General features: G+C 39.8%; 1 protein-coding gene across 2 annotated transcripts in view; it reads left to right on the top strand.

Moving 5' to 3' along the window:
- The window catches only part of LOC126412821 (putative protein FAM10A4), a 191,800-nt gene extending 186,747 nt beyond the window's left edge, over positions 1-5,053 (top strand). For both annotated transcript variants that reach the window (XM_050082630.1, XM_050082631.1), the window contains exon 7: positions 4,127-5,053. The gene's annotated coding sequence lies outside the window, so the exon portion shown is untranslated. The remainder of the gene's footprint in view (positions 1-4,126) is intronic.
- Positions 5,054-22,178: the final 17,125 nt, after the last annotated feature.

The following is a 22,178-nucleotide window of genomic DNA, read 5'->3' as shown; positions in this document are numbered from 1 at the left end:
GGGTATCTGTTGACAGGCCATACAAACGTGTGGTTCCTGAAGAGGGGCAGCAGCCTTTTCAGTAGTTGCAAGGGCAACAGTCTGGATGATTGACTGATCTGGCCTTGTAACAATAACCAAAACGTCCTTGCTGTGCTGGTACTGCGAACAGCTGAAAGCAAGGGGAAACTACAGCCGTAATTTTTCCCGAGGGCATGCAGCTTTACTGTATGATTAAATGATGATGGCGTCCTCTTGGGTAAAATATTCCGGAGGTAAAATAGTCCCCCATTCGGATCTCCGGGCGGGGACTACTCAAGAGGATGTCGTTATCAGGAGAAAGAAAACTGGCGTTCTACGGATCGGAGCGCGGAATGTCAGATCCCTTAATCGGGCAGGTAGATTAGAAAATTTAAAAAGGGAAATGGATAGGTTGAAGTTAGATATAGTGGGAATTAGTGAAGTTCGGTGGCAGGAGGAACAAGACTTCTGGTCAGGTGACTACAGGGTTATAAACACAAAATCAAATAGGGGTAATGCAGGAGTAGGTTTAATAATGAATAGGAAAATAGGAATGCGGGTAAGCTACTATAAACAGCATAGTGAACGCATTATTGTGGCCAAGATAGATACGAAGCCCACACCTACTACACTAGTACAAGTTTATATGCCAACTAGCTCTGCAGATGATGAAGAAATTGAAGAAATGTATGATGAAATAAAAGAAATTATTCAGATTGTGAAGGGAGACGAAAATTTAATAGTCATGGGTGACTGGAATTCGAGTGTAGGAAAAGGGAGAGAAGGAAACATAGTAGGTGAATATGGATTGGGGCTAAGAAATGAAAGAGGAAGCCGCCTGGTAGAATTTTGCACAGAGCACAACATAATCATAGCTAACACTTGGTTTAAGAATCATGAATGAAGGTTGTATACATGGAAGAACCCTGGAGATACTAAAAGGTATCAGATAGATTATATAATGGTAAGACAGAGATTTAGGAACCAGGTTTTAAATTGTAAGACATTTCCAGGGGCAGATGTGGACTCTGACCACAATCTATTGGTTATGACCTGTAGATTAAAACTGAAGAAACTGCAAAAAGGTGGGAATTTAAGGAGATGGGACCTGGATAAACTGAAAGAACCAGAGGTTGTACAGAGTTTCAGGGAGAGCATAAGGGAACAATTGACAGGAATGGGGGAAAGAAATACAGTAGAAGAAGAATGGGTATCTTTGAGGGATGAAGTAGCGAAGGCAGCAGAGGATCAAGTAGGTAAAAAGACGAGGGCTAGTAGAAATCCTTGGGTAACAGAAGAAATATTGAATTTAATTGATGAAAGGACAAAATATAAAAATGCAGTAAATGAAGCAGGCAAAAAGGAGTACAAACGTCTCAAAAATGAGATCGACAGGAAGTGCAAAATGGCTAAGCAGGGATGGCTAGAGGACAAATGTAAGGATGTAGAGGCCTATCTCACTAGGGGTAAGATAGATACTGCCTACAGGAAAATTAAAGAGACGTTTGGAGATAAGAGAATGACTTGTATGAATATCAAGAGCTCAGATGGAAACCCAGTTCTAAGCAAAGAAGGGAAAGCAGAAAGGTGGAAGGAGTATATAGAGGGTCTATACAAGGGTGGTGTGCCTGAGGACAATATTATGGAAATGGAAGAGGATGTAGATGAAGATGAAATGGGAGATACGATACTGCGTGAAGAGTTTGACAGAGCACTGAAAGACCTGAGTCGAAACAAGGCCCCCGGAGTAGACAACATTCCATTGGAACTACTGACGGCCCTGGGAGAGCCAGTCCTCACAAAACTCTACCATCTGGTGAGCAAGATGTATGAAACAGGCGAAATACCCTCAGACTTCAGGAAGAATATAATAATTCCAATCCCAAAGAAAGCAAGTGTTGACAGATGTGAAAATTACCGAACTATCAGTTTAATAAGTCACAGCTGTAAAATACTAACACGAATTCTTTACAGACGAATGGAAAAACTAGTAGAAGCCGACCTCGGGGAAGATCAGTTTGGATTCCGTAGAAATGTTGGAACACATGAGGCAATACTGACCTTACGACTTATCTTAGAAGAAAGATTAAGGAAAGGCAAACCTACGTTTCTTGCATTTGTAGACTTAGAGAAAGCTTTTGACAATGTTGACTGGAATACTCTCTTTCAAATTCTGAAGGTGGCAGGGGTAAAATACAGGGAGCGAAAGGCTATTTACAATTTGTACAGAAACCAGATGGCAGTTATAAGAGTTGAGGGACATGAAAGGGAAGCAGTGGTTGGGAAGGGAGTAAGACAGGGTTGTAGCCTCTCCCCGATGTTGTTCAATCTGTATATTGAGCAAGCAGTAAAGGAAACAAAAGAAAAATTCGGAGTAGGTATTAAAATTCATGGAGAAGAAATTAAAATGTTGAGGTTCGCCGATGACATTGTAATTCTGTCAGAGACAGCAAAGGACTTGGAAGAGCAGTTGAATGGAATGGACAGTGTCTTGAAAGGAGGATATAAGATGAACATCAACAAAAGCAAAACAAGGATAATGAAATGTAGTCTAATTAAGTCGGGTGATGCTGAGGGAATTAGATTAGGAAATGAGAGACTTAAAGTAGTAAAGGAGTTTTGCTATTTGGGGAGCAAAATAACTGATGATGGTCGAAGTAGAGAGGATATAAAATGTAGACTGGCAATGGCAAGGAAAGTGTTTCTGAAGAAGAGAAATTTGTTAACATCGAGTATAGATTTAAGTGTCAGGAAGTCATTTCTGAAAGTATTTGTATGGAGTGTAGCCATGTATGGAAGTGAAACATGGACGATAAATAGTTTGGACAAGAAGAGAATAGAAGCTTTCGAAATGTGGTGCTACAGAAGAATGCTGAAGATTAGATGGGTAGATCACTTAACTAATGAGGAAGTATTGAATAGGATTGGGGAGAAGAGAAGTTTGTGGCACAACTTGACCAGACGAAGGGTTCGGTTGGTAGTACATATTCTAAGGCATCAAGGGATCACCAATTTAGTATTGGAGGGCAGCGTGGAGGGTAAAAATCGTAGAGGGAGACCAAGAGATGAATACACTAAGCAGATTCAGAAGGATGTAGGTTGCAGTAGGTACTGGGAGATGAAAAAGCTTGCACAGGATAGAGTAGCATGGAGAGCTGCATCAAACCAGTCTCAGGACTGAAGACCGCAACAACAACAACAGAAGACCCAAAGAAGAGCAGTGCTTATTGTTACAGGTTCATTTAGTAAGCACAAAAGCATAATAGAAATGTTCAACCAACTCCAGCACCAGACGCTGCAAGAGAGGCGTTCTGCATCACAGAGATATTCATTGTTTTAAGTTCCAAGATCATACATTCCTAGAATAATAAACAAATATATTGCTTCTTCTTGTATATATATATCTCACAAAAAGACCATGATGAAAATTAGGGTAATTCGAGCTCACACAGAGGCTTACCAGCAATAATTCATCCCACGAACTGTTTTCAACTATAACATGTTTTCAACTATAACAGGAGTAGGGGGAAATGTCAGTTGTACACAAAGTACCCCCTGCCACACACCACAAGGTGGCTTGGGAAGTACTGATGTAGATGTAAATGTAGAAGATGTAGATGTGAATGTAGAAGAGATACTTTTTGCTTGTTATTGTTTTCACGTGTGGTGAGGAGATAAGAAATACATGAACTCTTCAGGAAATATAAAGATGAACAAAGGCTCATAGCTCCTAAGGCATGCACGTCGCAGCCCATGTTTACTGGACATTTTTTTCTTGATTTGGTCCACACTACCACTTCTCAAGGAGTGTGCAGTAGAAGAGATTTGTTTAACAGTACTACAGATGAAGTAGTGCTCATGGTTCTGGAGGTATGCATTTTGGAGTCCATGTTTACTGGATTTTTTTGCTTTGAATGGCTGTTCTGTCAAATCTGTGAATGCTGACTATTCCTCATGTGACAGTCTGTGTACTTGGTTTGACTAATGGCATCGATTTATGTTATGTATGATTTTATGTACATTGTTTTCATGCATTTGTTTTGAACTTGTCACATAATTTTATATGTTTTGCTGTGTTTATTGCCAACACAAATTTTGAAATTATTTATATCACTATTGCTTTTAGATGGTGCCAAGAACACTGGGCAGCTACATCTTTCAAATATTTCAAGAAAATGGACATTGTTGTGGTCGCTGCATTGTTCTGTAGTTTGTAGATGTTGAAAGTGTGTGCATCTTATTCAAAATACTATACTATTGTTTCGTAGCTAAGACTGATACTGCCGTTGTTTCCAGAGTGCACTGTTATTATATTGGATGAGTACTAACATGTTTTTAAACCTTAGTAATAGTTGCTGAGTGAGTCAACATTCTTGTGAATTGTGACACATACATTGTGCTACATAAACATATACATTGTGCAATTTTTTATTCTTCGCATGGCATTACTTTTTCTCTGATTTGTTTGGACCCTAAAGACTGAAAGGCACACAGGTAAAATTGGTCAGCTGTAGTTATTCAGATGTTTGGATACCACCAGCTTTGCAGGAAGCTTTATGTACAAAATTCAGTGAAGTAATGCCAAATGCACAATTATTTAGTATTGTGTGTTCCTGTGATAAGAGAGACTTTGAAAATGGATCCACACATTTCTTAAGTGAAACAGGTTTGGTCTGTTGCAAAACTATTGCTGTTCGAATGCTTAATGGTAGTTAAGGGTCAGATTTTCACTACATTGTTTTCTTGTTTCCCTCTTTGGTCACCTAACAGTCTGAGCAAATCTGGGAAAGGTACATGCCGTGAAAGCCTGAGATTGTTATATTTTTAATATTGATATTTTCTGCAGAAGATAGAGAGAGATAAATTGCTCAAATTATTTTGACTCATTCAGTCTTACAGTGATATGTTTCATGTCATTGTGTTACCAAAATATGATTTCAACACATGCATTACCAAAAATGAAAAAAAAAAAAAGAGGTCTGAGTTTACTGTGTTCTCTATTCAAGATTGTGAGCCTATGCATTATGGCAAATAAATTGATAAATAATTTTTAGTAATCGTGTTTTCAGTAATACATCCCTATGCTTTTCCATTTGTTTTATAGCATGTGTCAGAGATTATGTGTACATGTTTATGGTGAAAATATATTTGAAAAAATTGTACAACTTTTACTCTTCTTTATTATTCCTTCACATTCATATTCATACTTTTGTTTCACCATAGAAATTAATTTTTTGCCTGGAAGTAACATTCTTATCATGGAAAGAAGTTGAGGAAGTTGAAAAAGGTGACAATTTTCAATACCAATAGTAGAAAAAAGTTAGCAGTACATAATTCTGCAAAGTTGCAGCCAAGAGGCACAGAATCCATTTATCACAATAAGTCCTTGTCTAAATTGTGTGCAACAATTATTCAGTCCCTCACCATTTTTTATTGTATTAAACTGTTGTTATAGGTAACTAAAAATCTTTCTGTGGAGTGGTATTACACTCTTTTTCTTTTGTGGTAGGGACAATGACTTTATTTTATCATTTATTCACAGTCACGTTCTGACTGTGTAGTTTTTCAATTTTGATGATACACTGTTGGTGCAGTGGGATGGGGGCAAACCGACAAAAATAAAAATGGTGTACACTAATGAGCCACAACAATGTGACCACATCCCACTATGAGATCAAGTGCTGCCTGGTGGCATTGTAGCATGTTATGTAGTAAGCAAAATATATAAGCAGAGCAGAAACAGTAGTGAATCATTTCAACTACAATACAGGCCACAAATTGAGAAATAAGTGTCTTCGACAAAGGACAGATTGTGTGTTCTCAGGCATGGGAATGAGCATCTCAGAACGACAAAGCTGGTCAACTCTTTACATGCTGTTGTAACAAGCATCTATGGCAAGTGGTTGAAGGTCACTGACACCGCTAGTAGGCAACACGGTGTTGAATGTCTACACCTCCTCACAGAATGTGGAAGATGGGGCTATAGCACTCTGTAAACAGCCCTGATGTGTGGTACATCTGATCTCGTACAGCAGCATAATCATCCGTGTCACAAGGCCAGAATCATGTTATAGTGGTCTGAGAAGCATGGCAGTGAATGCAAGCTGATGTCTTTCTCACAAAATTTGCCCAGTCTTAGCTCGATGGAACATATGTGTCGATACTGAGCACCAATTCCGTGCCCCCAGACAACCGGCCCATAATTTTGGTTATTGTGTGACTTGTGTGTAGACATTTCGTGCCACATGTATGTGGAAACCTTCTAAAGACTAGTGGAGTTCAGGCCATGCAGAGGAGGACCAGAATGTTATTAACCCTCGAGCGAGCAAGCCATTTTTCATCACTTGTAAATAATAGCTGTATTAATGTTACCAAGATAAAAAAGTATGAGCAAAATCACATTTTAATCTTAGTTTAATTGGACAACACTAAAATAAACTTACATAATATGAACTAAAGCACATTTTAATTTGTCAATAATGAAATAAACTTTCATTATATCACTCTGTTGCTGCGGACAGGTGTTACCCCTCAGCAATGACCCACGCCAAGCAGCTAGCTCATAATCTGGGTTATTTTCTTGCATGGATCATAATTCCTCCCCCCCCCCCCCCCCCTTACGTAGCTCCCTGTTTATTTTATATTACTGCTGCTCACTTTGATGTATGACCACACAGTTTATCACAGTGTTAGGAAAGCAATAATGAAGAAATTGGTATGGGCTCGGAATTGTGAACCAACAACGAAATGGTGCAAAACAATGTTGTTTGGGGTTGGCACACGTTACATAGAGGTGTGCCTGCTCGAGGGGTAAGCAGATGGTCATAACATTTTACGTCAGAAGTGTATCTTCATAAAGGTATGTTAAATTCATTATCAATATTTTACTGCCATATCAGACATGATTGTATAGTTGCATCATAGTGAGCAGCAGTGTTCACACACACACTTCATTCACTAGTGCAGATTACATTAGTCTTATTCTTTTTAAAACACAATTATGTAACCTTAGGTTGTACACATGGATCAGCAGACGCATACTACTGCCAAAAATTCAGCTGTGGTGCCAAAGGATCTTCTGTAGCACACTGAAGGATATACGTTCCTGGGAACGGTTATCAGGCCAACCTCTTCAAACTTTTCATAATATGGGAACATAAGGGAATCTTTTATCATCTACAGGTGGATAGAGTCATTCATAATATTCTTTTATTCACTTTTAGGATTTTTGAATATCTGTTTCCATTCTGAAACACTAAGCAATAATGATCTACTAGACCCATTGCTGCAGTACAGTGAATGGTTGTCTGCCACTGTGTATGTTCATGTGCAGAAAAGATTGTTGGATTAAGCAGTATAGTATTGCAGTGTGAAAGGGGTGTTGTGGAAAGAGCCATACAGAAACTGTTTGACCAGTGGAAGGACTGGCTGCCAATAAGTGTAGACTCAAACGAGTCTTATGTTCAAAATGATTATCACAATCAAAATATTTGGTAAGTATAAAAATTTGCAGCATCATTCTTGTAGCTGTGGTGTAAAATCTCGTACACGACATGTTTCAGTGGAGCACTGGAAAACACCTGTAGGAGCTTATTCTCCACTGCCATCGAGTTTGATGAAACTTGTCTCTGGGTGAGGGTCACACACTAATATGCCATGACAAACAGTTTCTTATTAATGTGAAGAGTCTTGTTTCTTTTGCGCCAAGGTAGTAGTCAAATGTATGGTGATAGGTGGAGAATACTATTATGTCCATATCTGACATGTTCCATAATTTTTCATGAGTGAATCCTGGATATTAACTCTTGTGCTGATATTTCAGTTGACAATGTTTCAGCCATTCTCGAGGTGAGTCGCTTGCAAGATTTTTAAAGCCCTATGGAGTAAACACTCATGTGTCAAAGATAACACTTTCACTAACAAGAGAATTAGTCATAGACAAAACTGTACGGCTCTAAGAGCAAAACAAAGAGCCAGTGAATCCACAGTGCTTACAAAGTATTTGAGTGATCATTATGAATGGCATATATTGGAATGTCAGGCAACAAATACCTAGAACAGTGTTTCCCTCCTGAAGGATGTAGATGTGAAATGAGGGATTTCCATGATTCATTGAGCTGGAAACACAAGTCTCGGTTGAGCAGGTTGTCTGATAATTGTATTGCCACAGCTTCCTTGGCCACTGAATACCAGTAGGGTGAGTATGTGGCCAGTATCTTTGCTTTCTTTTAAATGTCCAAGCACTGCAGTTTTGCTGATCTGTAGTAGGCTGCACATTGTATTTCCAATGGCCATTTCATAGATTACACGAAATTTAGGATAATGGACACAGCATCATCCTTCTGGGATTGAATGGTGAATGAAACTGTGGAAATACAATTGGCAGATAACCTGCTGTTCAACTGAGGCGAGGGTTTCCAGCTCGACAAACCAAGGAAACCCTTCATTTCAAATCTGTACTCTCAAAGTAATATTGTTATAGGTCCTCACTGCCTGACTTTCCAATGTATGCCATCCATGATAACCAACCTAATACTTTATAAGCACCGTGGATTTGCTGACTCGGCACTTGTTTCGTTTCTCTTGTAGAAGTGTAATATTTGTTTCTATTATCTTTGATGCTTGCACATTTTCTCCACAGTTTAAGGTGCTTTAAAAATCTTGCTAGCGACTCATCATGAGGTTGGCTGAACAGTTACCGGCCGAAATATCAGTAAAAGAGTTAATAATATCCTGGATGCACTCCCAAAAAATGGACTACTTGATCCGCTGGGAAAACTTCAAGAGAAAGTGACATGTACGTGCTGGGTTAGATTATGTAAGAAATTTTTTCTACAGTCATATCGTTATTACGTATACCGTGCTTGAAGTATACAAGGCGACAAAAGGCTTAGCTATACACACCTCCAAGTGAAATTATAAGTCCTGCAGACACATTTACAAGTAGAAAGAAACGGCAGCAAACGTAACTTCCTTAGGGAAGAAAAAAAAAATTCCAAAAGTTAGTTATAGAGTTTTTCTACTTTTAAATGTGTACTGGCAGTACGTAGAATTCCGTTTCCGGGAAACAAGTATTGACTAAGCATTGTTTCTTCTAATTTTACAGTTTTCTCATTCCATTTTCCATCCATTAAATTATGCTGGTCATCAGTGATTTTGTTGCCAATTAATCGACAGTCAATTTAAGGTAACTTTATGACCCTGAATTGAAATATGTCACTTGTTTTGCTAGATTGGCTCTATTTATTGTGGTAATATACAATATGTAGATAGACAAAGAAACAAAAATTCAAAATATTGATTGAGATACATTGTATACACAGTCAAATGGAAATGAGAAAAACATATGAAAAGGATCACAAAAATGCAGTTTCATTGTTGATTCAACTTGTAATAGAAGAAGAAAGGAAAAAACAGTCTTCTAAAAACATAACAATTAGCATATGGAAAAACTCCACCTGTGTGATTTTCTCTTGTGTTGATCGTCAGGACAGTCACGCTGAAGATTCCAGCAGTAGTCTGTCATCATATGCTTGTCCTGTCTATCTTGATATCATTCTTCTGTCACCTGAAAACCTTGATGGAAGAATCTTTCACATTGTTCCCAACTGTAGTCATCAAGACTGTCGGGAAATCTATCAAGATGGCTGTGGTGGTAGTGAATCTTAATGCTCATATTAGCTCCCAAGCTTTTGAAGTTTCTGAGCATGTTTTGCACAAATTCCTCACAATTATGTTGTTTGTGGTAACCAAAGAAATTCCTGACAGCAGAGACAGAACTGCTCCAGGCAGATGCTTCAATGCAATGCATAACTTTAATGAATTCCAAATCATGTATAAACTTCCCAATTTGGGGACCATCAAATATATCAGCTTTTAATTTTTCATTACGGAGTTCAGGGAATGATTTGTGTATATATTTGAAACAGTCACTATTTTCGTCAAATGCTTTCAAAAATTGCTTCATTAGACCAAGCTTGATATGAAGTGGTAGAAGAATGATTTTGTTTCTGTCAACTACTGGTTCTTTTAGGATATTAGCTGCTCGTACAGTTAAGCTATCTCTTGATGGCCATGAAACTTTTTCGCAGTGGTCATGCTTTGTTGTGCTGTCCCACAAGCAAATAAAGCAAGGGAATTTTGTGTATCAACTTTGCTGTACAAGCAAAAAGTTAAACATTTTTAAATCAACACAAATAGCCTATTGGTGTTGACTATAATGAAGTTTCTGGAGAATCACTTGTATATTTTCGTATTCCTCATGAAGTTTCATCCAGTGGCCAATTGGAATGGATGCGTAGCAGTTACCACTATGCAGCAACACACATTTTAGACTTCTGGTTGAGCAATCGATAAAAAGCCTCCGGTCTTGAGGTTGATATTTTGGTTGTTCCACTTTTAGTAGTAAACCAGGGATGTCACTGCAGTAAACAAGTGCATCATCTTGAGTGAAGTATGGAAGCAGATCTTCTCTTGTCTGGTAAGCTGTGATTTTAGGTCCTGGTTGTTGGAATTTCTTCTCATTTAGTCTAGATGCCAAGAGTTCAGAAGACTGTTTAGAAGGACTGAGGTCTCTTATCAAATCATTAAGCTCTTCCTGACTGAAGAGCTGATGTCTTGTGGAACTTCATTCATATTCAGATTCACTACTACTAGTGTTCAGGTCCTGCAAATCATCATCATCTGAAAGAAACAGTTTTGGCAGAGTGCTGAACAGTGGTAGAGGTATGTCATCGCTATATGGCACATGTCGCCTTGCTGATTCTAAATGCTTCTTGTAGTGATTGAAATATTTTACATTGACAATGCAAAAATAACAATCATTATGGTGGTTTTTTGGCTCTTGCCACACCATTGGCACTCCAAAGTTTAAACTCCTTCATTTACCCATTTACCATTAGTCCACAGTCGTAAAGACTTGGCACAGCTTTTGCAAACTTTGAGGAGCCCAATGTTTAACTTTGTCTCCCAGTTTAATCCCAAAATATGCTAGATAGGCCTGTTTTATAAAGTAATGTTCTTCCGTTATTCTTGCAGAGTGTATTCTCCACAAATATAGCAGAACACATCAGGAGAATTGAAACAACCTCTTCACGAAGAGCTCACGTTTATCTATGAAAAGAATAAAATAAAATAAAAATTATATTTGCAAAAATATATTTTTATAAATATGATAAAGTGGAACTAATAAGACAATATATATTATAATATGATCTATAACTTACATTTAACTAACAATAATTTAACAACTAAAAATGATACCTTTTTCTTGATACAAGGAACAAGAAATTCTTCACTAACAAAAACTTTTAACAGCTATTACACACATCCCATTCTGTCACACACTTGTTCCTCGCTCAACTGCCGCTCTGAGCACAAACAAAGAGGTGGGGGACCCTGGCCTTCAATGTAGCAGTGTGACCAACTGACTCCCTTGAGTGAGACAATAGGGTGTCTCAAATTACTATCACATCCCATAATCTCACCTTCACCTCTATAACGTGTAACATATAAGATAGTAGATTTGTACATACGCAATTACAAAATATGAAATGAATAGACATACAGAATTATGGAATTCACAACCGGTTTTCTGTAATTTAAAAATTAAATGCTACATGTGAGAAATAGCCTGTATCTAAGAAACTAGAGCCAATTGGGGAAATCCGTTTTCAGTTTCAGCATACCAAATATGCCCAGCATATGTTCAAATATCCCTGACAATAAGAAAAAAATTTGTTTTTGTAGAGACATGAATGTGTACTAGGAAACTCCAGTCTTGTAGATGTAATTGGATGTATGACGGGGAAATATCAGACACATTCATTATTGGATACGAGCAGCATAAAAACTCCAAAGTACTTGACATAAACAAGGTATTACAAATAATAAACTGTACCAGTAAAGAAACTTAAGAAAAAAATCCTTTTAAGCTGTTTGTTTGTAATTTTTTCCAGCATTTTACAATGGCAGTTGTGCTGAATTTATCATTTACATTTCCCTTTGTGACACTGCTCTGTATGCTCACATAATTACAACAAGTAGTAAAGTGAAGTTGTATTAGCAGTTAAATATACAAGGCGAGGCAGTTTAAGACAGGCTACCCCAAATATATCCCGAATGAATTAATATACGGAGGTGCAGTTGTCAACAATTTATAGCGGATAGTATAGTGTATTATCTGATATTTGCAAGTAAGTTTTATCGTTTGTAGCCACTGAATTACAATGCTGACTTTTTTTACTCTAATGGAACTATATAATTTTTTTCTGTTTGAAAGAAGGTAATAACAGCCTAACATTTATAGGACTTGGTCAAATAGTATCAAGATAACAACATCACAGACCACTGTCCCATCATCAGGACACATCGTAAACAAGCATATAACTTGGCTATGGTTTGTCTGTTTATTATCATGGCTGTCATACCAAGTGCCCTAAATAATGTAATTGGATAGATAAAAAAAATCTACTCACCAAGCAGTGGCAAGAGAACACACACATAAAAAGGGTTTTATTTATGCAAGCTAAGAGTCAGTGGCTCCTCTTCCTGACAGAAGGGTTGAAGGGGAAGGAAGAGGGGTGAAGGAAAAGGACTGGAGAGGTTTAGGAAAAGGGGCAGAATTAGAAAAAGTCACAGTGCTCCAACTCTATGCCATCCCATACAACTTCAAATTTTCTGTTGGCACCTTTGTTTCATAGATGAAAATTGTGTACTTGAGTTTTAACCAGATTCAGTTTCAGTTAGTTCTTTGGTAATGTGGCACGAGAGTGTGAAGTCTTATTTGTTAGATGCCTCTCTACTGTTCTGAAATCTTTGGTTTGAAATATTAGCGCCAGATTGCCAGCATAGATGAAGCTTTTTATGTTAAGAGATTGTGGCTGATCGTTATTGTAGATGTTAAACAAGGTAGGTGCTAGGACGTTACTTTGGGGCAGACTGCTTTTTTATTTTTTTCCATCTATTTTTCTTGCCATGTAGCTCGACATAGAATCTATGGTACTGAAGGTGAGTTCCTATGAATCTTGTAAAGTCATAATCACTTGTTAATTGACATAGTATATGCAATATGATATTGTTCTGCAAAGTATCATAAGCTGCAGAGAGATCCACAATTACTGTTCCTGTGACCAAACCACGCTCAGAACCATCCAAGATATATTATATACCAAGGTACCTGTAAAGGACTCTTTTATCTCTTATTGGCCAATATTTGGATAATCACTTTACGGCCCTACTTGAACATGTGCTTTTATCATCTCGTTTTCAGTTTAATGGTGAATTTCATGAGCAGAGGATGACATTGCTATGGGAAGCTCCCGCTCCCCACTGGTAGCTCATTTATTCACGGAAGACTTTGAGAGCACAAGGCACTGGACTCAGCAAGCTTTAAACCAATGGTTTTCTGGAGGTTCATGGATGACACAATTGTGGTATGGCCGATTTCTTGAGCATTTGAATTCTATCCATGCTAGTATCAAATTTACTATGGAAATAGAAAAAGACGACTGTCTCCCCTTTTTGCGAAGAGAAAGCCAAATGCCCGCCCTTAGATGCTACAATAAAAAAAAACCATCACGAATAAAATGTAAAATTAAATCTGCTGTTGAGGCACTGCCACCCAACACCGAAGGTAGAGTGCTGGGAAGGTTAAAAGTCTGCTGCAGAGGGACTAAAAGTGGGCAGTTCAGCAAGATGTGGATGATAGTCATATGTGAACCAAAGCGAAACCGAGGTGGGTCATCGCAGCGGAGGAGGTAGCCATGTCTTAGCCACTTATGGCCAATGCAGGGCTGGCAGAGAACCACAGAGTCCCTGCAAGAGGCCCGCATGGAGGACTTCCACACATTTGTAGTGTCCTTAATGGCATGCAGTATGTTGTGTGTACCGAGATTATACCATTCTGAAAAACCTTGTGGCATAATAATGATTGCTGGTCAGTTACAGGGATGGAGATCTTGAGAAGTGGTTTCTGTGTAGCCTGTTTGCTCAGCCTGTCGGCATGTTTATTTCCTGGGATTCTGACAAGGCCTGGGATCCACACAAACACCACAGAATGACTGCACCATTCCAGGGCATAGATGGACTCCTGGAGGGTTGCTACCAAATGATGGCAGGGGTAGCATTGGTCGACAGCTTGTAGGCTGCTCAAGGAGTCAGTACACAGAAGAAATGACTCGCCAGGGCACAATTGGATGCGCTCAAGAGCATGAGAAATGGCCGCCAGCTCTGCAGTGAAAACACTGCAGCCATCTGGCAGGAAGCACTGTTCAATGCATCCTCCATGAACATATGCGAAGCCAATGTGCCCATTATCCATCAAGATGTCGGTGTAAACCACTTCACAGTCTCAGTACTTGTCAAGAATCGAAAGGAAGTGACAGCGGAGAGCTGCGGGGTCATCTGAGTCCTTAGGGCCATATGAAAGGTTCAGGTGAAGCTTCAGCCTAGGTGTGCACCATGGAGGTGTACATGAATGGACCTGAAGTATAGGTGGTAAAGGCAAGGACTCCACTTCAGACAGAAGAGATCGGACGCGAACTGCAGTTGTAAGCCCTGACCTGGGCCTCCAATGCAGGAGATGAACTGCTATGGGTGGGAAATGGAGATGGTAATTCAGGTGCTCAGGAGAACTATGAATGTGTGCAATGTAACTGGCAAGCAGTTGTGCACGCCTAACCTTCAATGAAGGGACTCTGGGCTCCACCAGGACGCTGGTCAACGGACTCGTCCTAAAAACTCCCATTGCCAGTCGAATACCGCAGTGGTGCACTTGGTTGATTAAACACAACGCTGAGGACAGCCCTGAACCACAAACCAGATTCCCATAGTCAAGGCGGGATTGAACAAGGGCTCTGTACAGCTGCTAGCAGCGTAGAGCGATGTGCACCCCAGTTGGTGTTGCTCAGGCAGAGGAGGCACAGAGATGCTGCCAGCACTTCCGCTTCAGCTGACGAAGATGAGGAAGACACGTCAATCGGGCATCGAAAACCAGTCCTAAGAATTGATATGTCTCCACTATAGTGATTGGATCATCATTAAGGTAAAGTTCTGGCCCCAGAAGAATGGTATGGCCCTGACAGAAGTGAATGACGCACAACTTCGCGGCTGAAAGCCTGAAGCCATGGGCTAGAGCCCATGACTGCGCCTTGTGGGTTGCTCCATATAGGTGCCGCTCAGCAACACCAATACTGGAGGAGCAGTACGAAATGCAGAAGTTGTCTGCATACAGAGAAGGTGAGACAGATGGCCCGACAGCTGCTGCTAGACCATCAATGGCCACTAAAAACAGAGATACACCCAATACAGAGCCCTGTGGGAACCCATTCTCCTGGATATGGGGGAACTATGGGAGGCACCGACTTAGACATGGAAAGTACGGAGCGACAGGAAATTTTGGATAAAAATCGGTAGCAGGCCCCGGAGACCCCACTCATATAATGTGGCAAGGATATGATGTGGCTAGGTTGTTTCGTAAGCTTTACATAAATCAAACAAGACGGCAACAAGGTGTTGGCATCTGGAAAATGCTGTTCAGATGGCGGACTCGAGAGAAACTAGATTATGTTAAACTAGATTGCATTAGAAACAATCGGACTGTCGAATGCTTCACACCAGCCACCAGGGGCATTGTGTTTTATATACATAAGTGTGTGTTTTGGTTTTCTTATTCTTTGATTATTTTCTGTATCCCCCATGATTGTAGTTAGTTAGTGCATAGTTATGTGATTACTCTGATGTTTTGTTCCCTGCAAGTTAAGTTTTTCATTTGCAAGCTTGGATCAATCGAACAAGCCATGTGTTTTTTGCTGTTTCCTGTGGCTGTGATCAGTAAAACTAATGTTAATTGTTTGAGGGAGTTTTTGTGTAGTGTGTTTCCATCGTATTTAGTACAAGCAGGTTCTAATGGTTGCATGACAGTCTACCCAGATTGTACCAACACTGTGGACTTCTTGTATAAAATATATGTGCAATTAGCCACTTTGACTCTGTTATTGGGACATCTCCTGTCGCCCGGTAGGTAATACTTCCATAGAGAAGACAATCCTACAGCATTAAGTAGCACACGCACATCACTGTCATTACTGCAATCCAATTGTAGGTGGTCGATGCAGTTGACGTGAAATGCGTAGTCATGATGTGGTGCAGATACTTAATAAAAAAACTTCAGAATAAGCTCATTTATCATGACGGGTAAATTGCTTATGGTCAACACACAGTGTCGGGGACACACTCAGTCGACAATAAGTATTATGGTTGGTCTTCTGCCATTACACCACATCTTCCTTGCTTAAAGCTCACTTAGTGACTTCTGCCACTGCACATTACCTGTATTCATTCCATATACAACTGTTGTATCTCATTGGTGCTTGACTATCGATATCTAGACCACCATAACCTGTGTGAGGCAAAACTACATTTATCCTTGTGTAAGGGACTGTGAGCCCCTTACATCCCCATGCATAACGGCTTCCTTGTAGCAGGAGGTGAAAAAGAACACAGGAAAAGTTTATTCACTTTCAAAAAGAATCCAAGTACACATTGAAATTGTAAAATATCGAGTAAATTACCTCTGGCTCTGCTCGTACAATGTCTCTATAGAAAATCTTACACAAAAAATTCAACATATCTTACAGAAAAAAATAAGAAATAGTTTACACACATTCTTTACATTCTGTACAATAAATCTCTCTTTTCAACAGTTTGTGTGTGCAATAAAATGCTAGATACCTATTATGCAGCACAGCACAAAAGCACTTATTAACTTAATTTTGGCTACCCCTTTTGTTTTCATCCTTTCAGCAGGGCTTGCCATCTGAAAACACTATCACTATCACCTCAACTCAGCACCATACAAGGAGACAAAATACCTCTATCTCTAACACGCTAGTAACACAAAAAATATTAAACAACAGACAATAAGTAATACAAATAATTGGCAGTGCCTCACTCCTTACCAGATTGCTGAAATGTAAGTCTATCATTAACGTTGAACACTGGAAAATCCAGGATGGAATGTAATAATATTATGAAAAGGATAGTTCCTACTCACCGTGTAGCGGAGACACTGAGTTGCAGATAGGCACAACAAAAAGGCTGTCAGTCTTTTTGTTGTGCTTATCTGTGGCTCTATCACTAATGTGGTAGTCTCAGAATCAGTTTCCAAAGAGATGGCTATATTACTCTGCCCTAGGCAATTTTTACTGAATTTGAACAGCTGTTACTAACATCATACATAGGATGATAAATAGTTTTTGTTATGTAGATTCAATATTTGAAATATCAATTCTCATTGTTTACCACATATCACCAGCACTCAACCCTATAACATAAACTATCAACCTCAACAACTAATTTGATGATTGAATCATTATTTCTCTACTCTTCATGAGTTATTGTCCACTTACCATCAACATACGCCTTTCATCATTACAACCTGTAACTACAACTGATATAAATAAGATAACTTGTGTACACATAAATGACAGTCAGACATCAGTTCGTGCTATTCCATATGTCTTATATAAATCTCCATGAACATATACATATCTACCTCAACTCAACATCTCAATTCAATGTCACCTTCACTTAAAATACATATTCCCTGGCCATCAACTAAACATCTTCCTTAAACTCCATGAATACACAAAAACTCCACAATGCTCCATTAACTCTATATGTCATTAACTTCTCTCTATATCTCAACATTATTCACATAGACCATTATTTGGCAATTATATTGTCACCTAGAAGAAGGTGTAATTAGATGAATGACAAACACTAACTTCACTTAACAAAGGTTTATTCAGCACTTTCACATACAAGAGTGCGAAGCGAACTGCCTTTGACCAGAACACATATGGTATATATACAGTTATAGAACTTTCCAGTATAATGATTCTTGACATTTGTGGATACTTCTAGAATGTACTTGAACCGAATATAGAAATTAAAATTTTACAGTTCAGGTGAGTTTTGAGATCACCCTTCCATGCAACAGTCTAGTATCAAAACCACTACACCACAATGACTATGCTACTCAGCTTCTTCTGTGACATTGCTCCCTCCTTAAGAAAACAGCATCTTGGTGTTATGTCCTCGTAGTCCAGGAACAAGTCATCGGTCCTGCATACTCCGACTCCTGATGACTGAGGTTTGCCCTGGTGGTGATTTTCTTAGAACTTCCCTTACTGCTACGCTCTTCGTCACCTTTTTGCTTGTTGCCTGTCACTGGAGCTTCGAATTTAACCTGGGTTGCAGGATGTGACGGATACACAGTGTCCATCATTGTCGTCGCCTCACGCCCATGCACCAGGAAAAATGGCGTAAATCCTGTTGTGTCTTGTTTGGCGGTGTTGTTGGCAAACATCACGAAAGGTAGCACCTCATCCCAGTTGCTCGGCTCAACATTGACGAACAATGATAGCATGTCGGCCAAGGTCTTATTAAGGCGCTCAGTAAGCCCGTTAGTTTGCAGATGGTGATGAGTAATGTTGCACCGACGGTTTATCTCTGTCACAAGATTCCATTGAAAAACTTTCCCTCGATCGATAATTAACGACCTTGAGGCACCGTGTTTTAATACAATGTCTTCCACAATGAATTTGCCTACCTCGAATGCTTTGGCTGTTTTCACGCCTTTTGAAATGGCATAGTGTGTCAGATAATCAGCGCAAACAATAATCCTTCTGTTGTCATTAGCAGACATTGGAAATCGTCTGAGGAGGTCAATCGCAACACGCTGGAAAGGCGTTTCAGCTGGTGGAATTGGTATGAGTCAGCCAGGTGGTTTCCAAGGAACTGCGTTTCTCCTCTGGCACTCTCGACAGTGCGTCACATAGTGACGGACACTCCTAAATAAACCTGGCCAGAAAAATCTCTTGCAGATCCTATCGTATGTCTTATTAAATCCTAAATGTCCGGCCTCAGGTGTGTCATGGAATTTCTGTAGAACATCTAAGCGCATGTGTTTAGGTATCACTGGTAGCCACCTCTTTCTAAACAGATCAAAGTTTTCCTTGCAAAGTAATCCATTAACTACCTTAAATTGTCCTTTCACATCTTCTGGCCGATTTAAGGCAAGCATAATTTGAGAGATCCTGGAGTGCAGCGAGACAGTCACTATCTTCATCAAAGTCTTGCACAGGGTTTCTTGAGAGACAGTTGGCATCTTGGTGTTTTCTTCCACTTTTATACACTATGGTAATGTCATACTCTTGAAGACATAGTGCCCATCGGGCAAGTCGACCTGTCAACCAATAAAGTGAATGATGGTCTGTAACAACTGTGAATGGCCTTCCATAGAGATACAGTCGAAATTTGCACATGGTCCAGATCAGAGCAAGACATTCTCTTTCTGTAGTTGAGTAGTTTCTATCGGCATTTGAAAGTGTCCTAGAAGCATAGGCTATAACCTTCTCTTTTCCATCTGAAATTTGCACCAGAACAGCACCAATCCCATACCCACTGGTATCTGTGTGTAGTTCTGTAGGTGCTCTCTCATCATACAGACCAAGTACAGGGTCAGTCATCACACCTTTTCGCAGCACACCGAAAGAATATTGTTGAGCACCAATCCAGATAAACTTAACATCGGCTTTTAACAACTCTTGTAGTGGCCTGGCTTTGACACAAAAGTCTTTGATAAAACAACAGCAATACGAACATAATCTGAGGAAGCTTCTCACATCTCTAATACTTTTAGGAATAACAAATTCCGTTAGAGATCTCACCTTTTCGGGTCTGGCCGACACAAGGTGTCCAAGTATTTTGATTCCTTTTGCTCCAAAGAGACACTTTCTTGGATTAAGTTTCAGTCCACCTCGCTGGAGACACTTAAGAACGGCCCTCAGTCATTTTATATGCTCATCAAATGTCTCTGAGAACACTATAATGTCATCTAAATAACAAAGACACATCGTCCACTTCAGGTGACTTAGAAGATTACCCATCATCTGTTCAAAAGTTGTTGGTGCATTACACAAAACAAATGGCATTACCTTAAACGCATACAGGCCCTCAAGGGTGATGAATGCAGTTTTCTCACGATGAGCCTCATCTACTTCGATTTGCCAGCATTCCGAGTGCATGTCCATGGTTGAGAATAACTTAGCCCCCTTCAGACAATCTAGTGTATTGTGAATTCGTGGAAGGGGGTATAAGAGTCGAGGGGCATGAAAGGGAAGCAGCGGTTGGGAAGGGAGTGAGACAGGGTTGTAACCTGTCCCCGATGTTATTCAATCTGTATATTGAGCACGCAGTAAAGGAAACAAAAGAAAAATTCCAAGTAGGTATTAAAGTCCATGGAGAAGAAATAAAAACGTTGAGGTTCGCCGATGACGTTGTAATTCTGTCAGAGACAGCAAAGGACTTGGAAGAGCAGTTGAACGGAATGGACGGTGTCTTGAAAGGAGGATATAAGATGAACATCAACAAAAGCAAAACGAGGATAATGGAATGTAGTCGAATTAAGTCGGGTGATGCTGAGAGAATTAGATTAGGAGATGAGACACTTAAAGTAGTAAAGGAGTTTTGCTATTTGGGGAGCAAAATAACTGATGATGGTCGAAGTAGAGAGGATATAAAATGTAGGCTGGCAATGACAAGGAAAGCGTTTCTGAAGAAGAGAAATTTGTTAACATCGAGTATAGATTTAAGTGTCAGGAAGTCGTTTCTGAAAGTATTTGTATGGAGTGTAGCCATGTATGGAAGTGAAACATGGACGATAAATAATTTTGACAAGAAGAGAAGAGAAGCTTTCGAAATGTGGTGCTACAGAAGAATGCTGAAGATTAGATGGGTAGATCACATAACTAATGAGGAGGTATTGAATAGAATTGGGGAGGAGTTTGTGGCACAACTTGACAAGAAGAAGGGACCGGTTGGTAGGGCATATTCTGAGGCATCAAGGGATCACAAATTTAGCATTGGAGGGCAGCGAGGAGGGTAAAAATTGTAGAGGGAGACCAAGAGATGAATACACTAAGCAGATTCAGAAGGATGTAGGTTGCAGTAAGTACTGGGAGATGAAGAAGCTTGCACAGGATAGAGTAGCATGGAGATCTGCATCAAACCAGTCTCAGGACTGAAGACAACAACAACAACAACAACAAACAACACAAAGGCACCATCTGCCATCCTTCTTCCTGACGAAACCCACTGGTGATGACCGTGGGCTCTGCGAAGGCTGAATGATGCCATTCTTCATCATTTTCTCTACCTCGTCACGAATTATTCGACATTCCATTGCTGACACACAGTATGCTCTCTGGCTTATTGGTTGATGGTCTCCAGTGCTACTCCAGTGCTTCACCGTCGATTTGTCTAATTTGCTCTTCACCTGTGGATTGAAGCATTCAGAGAAATCTTGAAGAATGGCAAGTAGCTTCTTCTGTTGTTCCTTAGTGAGATCTGGTGATAGTCGATCTAGAAGATCTTGTCTTTTAGTGGTAGCGCCAATTTCGCCCACAGACTCGGCATGGGAGGTTTCTATGATGCTCAGCTGTTCGGAAATGAATGGCTTAGCGTTTGCTATGCATATGCGTCTTGTAAGGATCTGCGCTTCTTGTCGACAGTTAACTATCCACAATTCACCATATCCGTTCTTAAACGAGACGACAGAGGCTGGGATGACCAAGTGATTCCTCAGTGGTATGCTTCTCTTACATTCCACTACAAGATCCATGGATTGATGCATGGTATGACACATGACAGTGACCTTTCCAGCGCTGACTGCAGGAATGATCACTTCATCCAGCACACATAGTCTCCCCACACTCGGATGGGCATCTTCCTGTCCACAGTATCTCATCTCGTCTAACATAATCTTCGAGTGACCACAATCTATAACTGCCAGAAATGCTTTCAAAAAGTCCCATCCAAGAATGACGTCATGACTACACTCTTGTGAGACGAACTCAGAGGGCTGTGTATGGCCACTTATACCCATACGAAAGACACATCTTTCTGTAGGTTTTACATATTTCCCATTAGGTACCTTCAGCAGAGATGTTTTGTTGTTGACGAATACGGTTTTCTGCAACTGGCGATGGTACTTCTCCCAAAATGAGTGAATATGATGCTCCAGAGTCCGCAAGAGCTTGGGCTGGTCGGCCATCGATGAGGATATTGATGTAGTTTTCTATCATTTTTGTAATGATTGACGGCGGAAGGTTTTT

This window comes from Schistocerca serialis, chromosome 7, assembly GCF_023864345.2.
Source record: "Schistocerca serialis cubense isolate TAMUIC-IGC-003099 chromosome 7, iqSchSeri2.2, whole genome shotgun sequence".
Taxonomy (NCBI): Eukaryota; Metazoa; Arthropoda; class Insecta; order Orthoptera; family Acrididae; genus Schistocerca; species Schistocerca serialis.
The sequence above is the reverse complement of the archived record's forward strand: the minus strand, read 5'-3'. Positions and strand labels throughout refer to the sequence as shown.